Source organism: Chenopodium album, chromosome 14, assembly GCF_948465745.1.
Source record: "Chenopodium album chromosome 14, dcCheAlbu1.1, whole genome shotgun sequence".
NCBI lineage: Eukaryota > Viridiplantae > Streptophyta > Magnoliopsida > Caryophyllales > Amaranthaceae > Chenopodium > Chenopodium album.
Window position 1 is genome coordinate 46771614 of NC_137847.1, and position 7465 is coordinate 46779078.

The window sequence follows — 7465 nt, forward strand, 5'->3', positions numbered from 1 at the left end:
CGAAATTGCTAAAAAAATGTACAATATTAATAATATTATAAAAAAATAGAAATCTATTCAAAAAATAAAAAAATTAAAAAACAGAAATGTAATATAATTACAAGGGCAGGTTTTGTGTGTGGGTGGCTACACGATGTGGCCAGCTAACACATGATAAAAGTAACTCCTCTGGCCTAGTAACCCCCTCCGACCTTGTAACCCCTGACCGGCCTAGTACCCCTTTGTAACCCCTTCGACCTTGTAACCCCTGACCGACCTAATAACCCCTGACCAAGTAACCCCTAACCGGACCTAATAACCCTTAGTAACCTCGGGCTGACCAAGTAACCCCTAACCGGATCTAGTAACCCCTGACCCACCACCAATGAAAAACCACCACCTAGAACCACCACCAACGAACCACTTCTACCCAGAATGAAACCACCATCAAACCACCACTACCCACCCAGCGAAACCACCACCTTTTGGAACTCTCGCCACCCAAAACCACCACCCACAAAACCAACAAAAACCATACTAGATCTGATAGACGAACGAAAACACCACCCTCGAAATCACCGAAAACCAACACCACCGATGAATGAACCACCCACGAAGACGACTATCGACGATTACCAACGATTGAAATCGGTAATTGTACCCTAGATCCTGCAATTCCGTGTTCAATTGAAAAAGGTAATTAAAGCTTCGATTATCTCCAACAATGACGATTGGAATTTGTTTGATTATTGGAATTTGCCTGATTGTTTCTCGAGAAAATAAGAGGAGAGGAAAGAGAGAAGAGAGAAAGGAGAGAGAGAAAATTAAAAAAAAAAATTGTGGCTGGCCGCATGGTGTGGCCAGCCACATATGAAACTTTGTGTAATTACAAAAAATGTAGGAACAAAGTTGACATAGAGTTTTTCAATTTTTTTCTAAAAAATAAAAAATATATAGATAAATTCAATACGACATTATAATTCCTACTCGCCAATCACCATTCCCTAGTTTTTGCTATTTAATTTCAACCTTCTAATTGATAAAATATGCTACTCACTTTGTTCCTTTTTGTTGGCTATTTTGACCATTTTATTCTCACAATAAGATTCTAAATGTAATCAACAAATAGAAACAAAAAAAGCAATATACAATTTTTATTCTAATTCTCAATATATGATGATCATAGTTATCTGATTACAAATTTATTGTACCTATTGCAAAATTGGGTCTAACAATAATTATACAATATGATTAGGATTTAGGTAGGATACGACATTACCGCAAATAACACGATCCAATTTTTTTCGGAAAAATAGAAAAGTTTAATCCCACCTTTGTGTGGTCTTCTGAAAACAATTTCACCTCCCATTATTCCAAAAATAATCCCACCTTTAACATTCATCTTCTTTAAACAGGCCATTTGACCCACAACCTATTAAACCGGTTTTTTTTTTTAATAGTTATTCTAAATTCTCTCTCCTCCCACCTCTCCACCCCCTCCCATGGAAACCACCACCTCGAAAACCCTTGCCAACTAAATTGCAACCCCACCTCCACCCCCTGTCGCCTAAACTACCAGAACCTCCCCCCCCCCCGGGCGTCTGGACTGCCCACCCCCACCCCCAAAAACCCCTCCTACGTGAGCTACTTGTATGCTTCCTTAATTGATATCAAATTTGGAACTATCTTACCAAGTCCATTGATGAGAAACTATTGACAAAATCGCATCAATGAGCCTCACTAAAGCACAATACATTATCTTCCATGATTGCACATGCATGTATTTGCAGAAAATCACATGGAAGAACAAGAAGATAAAGATAAAAAAAAAGGAACCAAAATCTAAAATTAAAGCGAACCCAAAAACGGTGAAAGTAACGATTTGGGTTTTATGAAATCTCGAACGCCAATTTGCTCAAGGTGGGTGGAGATTTTCTAGGTGGACTCCGGGGATGAGAAAGGTGGGGCAGGGAATTGAATAGGTGAGGTGGGGATGCCGGTAGGGATGGCAGTGGGTAGGGTTACATGGAAGACCCGTCCTATCCCCACCCAAGTGGGGCGGAGATGGAGGGAGGTTTGGCGGGTGATGGGGCGGGGATGAGTATAAAATGTGTACCCGTCATGGGTGATGAGGCGGAGATGGATTTTAGAGTAGACCCGTCCCATATCCGCGCCCGTCCCGTACCTACCTAATACCCGCACCATATTTCTTTTAGAAGAGTTTAGAATTTATGAAACTTGATACCCCCTAAGACCCAATAAGCTTGAATAGTGAAAGTCCCAATTTTCTTAACCTAATTTGATATAATTGTCATTAATGTGATACAATAGAGCATCATGGCAATGGGTTTGGGACAATTTTGGGGCGGGTATGAGGTAGGTATGAATATCCAAGTGGGTGATGGGGCGGGGATGGATCCTATCTTGTACCCGGTGGAGCGGGTATGGATGTGGATATTGTACCTGCCACGGATGGTGGGGCGGGGATGGGTATAAAGTTTTGAGACAGGTATGGGTATGGAGGTACCATCATCCGCATCCGACCCGCCCCATTGCCATCCCTAGATGCCGGGATTGGGGTTTTTTTTATTGAAAAAATAAAATAGGCCAATCAAAAGTTAACACATGGCAAATAACCTAAAATAATAAGTTACTAACTAGTCAAAGTCTGTTAAAAGAAGATCCATATTAAAGGTAATATTATTTCTGTAATAATCAAAAGTGGGATTGTTTTAGGAAGACCACATAAAGGTGGAATTATTCTTTTTCATTTTTCCATTTTTTTTTCCACAAAAAAGACACATCAATTAATATTTTTAATCCAAGTATTCCATATTATATTTTACCAACCAGATACTTCTTATACTACTTGTATATATATCAAAATAAAGTACCAAACCAAGCTTGGTATAGTGGAAAGGAGAGTACCTTCCAACTACGAGGTTGGGGGTTCAATCCCCACTGGTGACAATTTGGGGGAGTGGGATTCCCATATCTTTTCCTCACTTTTCCTAGCCCGCTAACCCGGGTCGAGAGGACCCGTGAGAGGTTCTGATCCGGTAGGGTCCTTCTCCTTTCCAACTGAAAAAAAAAATCAAAATAATATACTAGAGCAAATAATATACTTTCAAAATATCTTGGATCTTACCAATAAGACAGCCCACTTTCACAACCGCACAAAGCAACGCTTTTAGTCAACCTAGAGCAAATATGGTGGTGTTAAGTTGTGGGTAAGAGCGCTAGCGGGACTATACTTAGTCGAGAAATTGACAACCTTATAATGGTAAGAAAAAAGGTATTAAGAAATAAACACTCAACGAGCACTTAAAAAATATTGTTCGAGTGTGTCTACCGACATATATTCCTTAGAAGCATAAGAATGCTTTTGGGCTTCTTAAGGATTTGGGCCACTTGATACCCAATAATTGATTTTTTATTAAATTTTTCCACGTGGGATAATAACTCACACTTGCAACTTAACAATCTCCTTCTCAAATGTGAGTTTGGAATACTCCCCCTTGAGAGGAAACCATGCACCAAAACCCTTAGAGCACTCCACCAGTGGAAAAAAGGCCATCCGTAACGGGCAAAAAGGGCCCATCCGTAACGGGCAGCGTCCGTTACGTATGCGGTCGTTACGGATGGCCATTATTATTCGTAACGGGCACTTTCCGTTACGAATAATGGGTTATTCGTAACGGGCGTTTCAGGTGCCCGTTACGAATAGGCCTTTTTTGTACTAAAATAAGTCCTTATTCGTAACGGGCACCTGAAACGCCCGTTACGAATAACCCATTATTCGTAACGGACACCTCAAATGCATGTTACGAATAAGTGCTTATTTGTAACTGACAACTCTCCTGCCCGTTACAAATAGTCATTAAATTAATTTTTTTTTATTAAATTTCGGCAGCATGTATTTATATATAATTAATATATATTAATTAAAACCTGTTATAGTAAACCTGTCCTGTAAATAAATAATTATACCGAATAAACTTTCGTAAAAATTAATACGACATAATATAAAAATTTAAGTAGTAAAACATTACAAATAAAAACTTGTATAAATTTATCCAACACATACAACAACACTAATAATATTAATTTGTTCTACCTAAGCTAATATTTATGCATTCAATAAATATTTAGTTCTAAAGTATTGCGCCCACTGTTCTCGAACCACATTCAACTCATCAATATCATACAGGGCTTTCCTTGGACAAAAATCCTATAAAAAAATAAAAAAAAAAACATATGAATGAGGTTACAAAATAAAAACAATCCATAATAAAAACAATCATTAGAATAAATGTGATGGTCCAAATTATAGAAATAAAAATCAAAATATAGAAATAAAATACATAACATCAATAATTAACTTATATTTTGGTTTCTATGAATTGAAATCAATGAAAAGTGATCATTTACTCACTTTTGGGAGCGTATAGAGCCAAAAAGGCTTCAAAATTTCCTAAGGGACTTCTATCTTTCCCATCTTTAATGTATTAGTCCAAATTATAGAAATAAAACACATAACATCCATAATTAACTTATATTTTGGTTTCTATGAATTGAAATCAATGAAAAGTGACCATTTAGTCACTTTTGGGAGTGTATAGAGCCAAAAAGGCTTCAAAATTGCCTAAGGGACTTTTATCTTTCCCATCTTTCATGTATTGGTCCAAATTAACACAATAAAACACATAAAATCCTTAATTTGAGGCATTACTCCAAAGACTACCTGAGATATCATCCATATGATAACTGAAAGCTTCTCTTGTCCTTGATACTTGGGGTTCTCTCTTAATGTAGGCAACATACTCACAAGAACATCTGGTTTACGCCTTAAAACCATAGCCAAAACCGCAAATAAAGCAACCTGTCACATATAGCAACATCCATAAGACAACAACAAAATGACTAAATATATTTTAGGAATTGGAAACTTTCATAGGATACTTTGAGAGTGGAGAGTGATATGACCAATTATTTTAAAAGACCTATGAGCAAGAAAGTGAAAGGAGTGGTAGGCTGGTAGCACAGTTAGTGTTCTCATTAACTCCAATGACATAGTAATTCTGACAGAACTCGATACTTCCTTCCACAGTCTATGATTGTAGACACCCATTTGTGTCTCCCCAAAACCAAACCCAGTGATGAATGCCTTGCACGTTGTGTTATTATCGAATTAGGTGAAAGTGGTTCGAAAGTCAAGTGTTGCGGTTTAGTTTTAATTAAATTCTTTTCTCTCTGTTTTTGAAAATGACCTTATTTATTTGAAAACGTCCATTTCAGTTTATTTTGGTCCATGATAAGGGTCCAATAATGGTGTAGATGGATGGGGCTTGAAAAGACCTTTCCAACGATATATTATAAGCCCGATTTCGATGAATATTGAGGAAGTTATGGCCAAAATACTAAACTGGGCCCAGTTATTTATTTTAATACGGCCCAATGGTCTAGAGGAGGGCCCAATATTAATTATTATTCCTAAAATTATTAGGATTAATTATAGTTTTCTAGAAGTTTCTAGAAAGTTCCTTTTAATTCTAATATTGTTAGATTTAATAATTAATTATTTTTAAAAGATTTTTTATTTGGAATAAAATATGGTTTTATTATCTTAAAAATATATTTTATCTTCTGTACGGATTCCGTAGATCAAGTTGATTAAAGATCGGATTCCGCGTGAAGAAAAACGCGCTAATACAGGCTGTCGCCAAACGACAAGTCTGTCGCCGCGCGACAGACTCTGTCGCCGCGCGACAGAGTTAATTCCTGGCGACAGTGTGGCGCGACAGAGTCTGTCGCGCGGCGACAGACATTGTCGCGTCGCGACAGAGTTAATTCCTGGCGACAGCGTGGAGTTTTATTCCTTATCAAATTCTATGTTTTTCCGGATTATTTTCATTATAAATAGCGTCCGAATCCCTGTTTTTAAAATCATCTACCAACATCATTCATCTACAATCATCATTCACAATCATCAACTCTTTCTTAATTCTCTATTTTCTCTCTAAGCAAAATATATTCTTCTTTTCTCTCTCTCTTTCTAAACAACCTTTTTTCAAATACAATATTCCGTATTCACAAGACTTAGAGTCTCTTAGCCAAGTTCGAAGTTGCCTTCGCCCTAGACGTGCAAGGTTGATAATTTTTGAGGGTTTGGTCCAAAACTAGTCTAAACTTTATTTAATTTGATTTCAATTTAATTCTTTAATTATTGTTTATTATTTTCATTGAAGTTTACTAACTTGTGTATTTTGTTATTAGAAAGAGGTACGAGGCTTCAAAGTAAGTAGATTAGCTTACTCTCTATTTCTTTCACAATGTAGATTGCATGCTTATTATTGTTTATAATTCCTAGTATCATGTTAGGATGCTTTTACTGCTTCCTAGTATCATGTTAGGATGTTATTTTATTGCTTCCTAGTATCATGTTAGGATGTTATTTTATTGCTTTTTAGTATCATGTTTAGGGTGCCTTTACTTATTTCTAATATCATGTTAGTACCATGTTAGGTTTAAAGCTTTGATCTTTATTGTTTAGTGACATGCTAGGATTTGTTATTAATCTTGTTAGTATCATGCCTAGGATCTTGCTGTTATTAAGCTTTATTATGCCTTATCATGCTATTATCATCATTATTATTATTTATTGTTTATTTATGTTGCTTGATTATATTTTATTGTTATTGCTTGATCACACCTTTTATGCAGGTTTAAAGGGAATTTGTACTTGAAATCACGCTTAATAAGCTAATTATTAATTTGGTTTAGGCTAATGTGATTTTAACTCAAGTGATCGCCAATAATAGTATTATTTGTGCATTAATATTCAACCAACATAGATAAACAGGGTAGGTTCAATATAATGTTTGTATGTTATTCGAAAAGCGCACATGAATACGAGCAGAACAAAGTAGAGGCCTATTTTATTGGGCGGGTCCTTTCTTTTGTAGATTGGATTCGTACCTTCATCCCCGGACCCTGTTTGGTTCAAGACCTTATGGAGTAGTTGATGGTCCTTTTGGATTGTCTTTTGGGATTACAAGTTCCTAAAACTTGTTGGCGACTCTTTTTGCTCTTTGTCTTTCCCTTTGGAACGCCACCGTACTTTAGTGTATGATCACAGTGGGGTTCAAGTTTGGGGTTATCATAATGCTTGAAATATTCCCTACAGTTTTTGGCGACTCCGCTGGGGAGGATTTCTATTTATATTCCTGAAATTTATTTAATTTTGGCAATTATTTAGAATGAGCGGATGAGACTTGAAAAATTCTAAGTATTTCATGTGCGTAATTTGATTAACATTATTGTCATATGCATTAAAAGGTCCTCATGGGAGTACCCCATGAGTCAATCCATAGGAATTTTACACGTAGGAAATTTGGGAAATATCTTTCATGACTAGAATCGAAAAGATGATGCGAAATCTGGAAAATTCGAAGGACACAGAAACTTGCTAAGGCATGTAGGAACT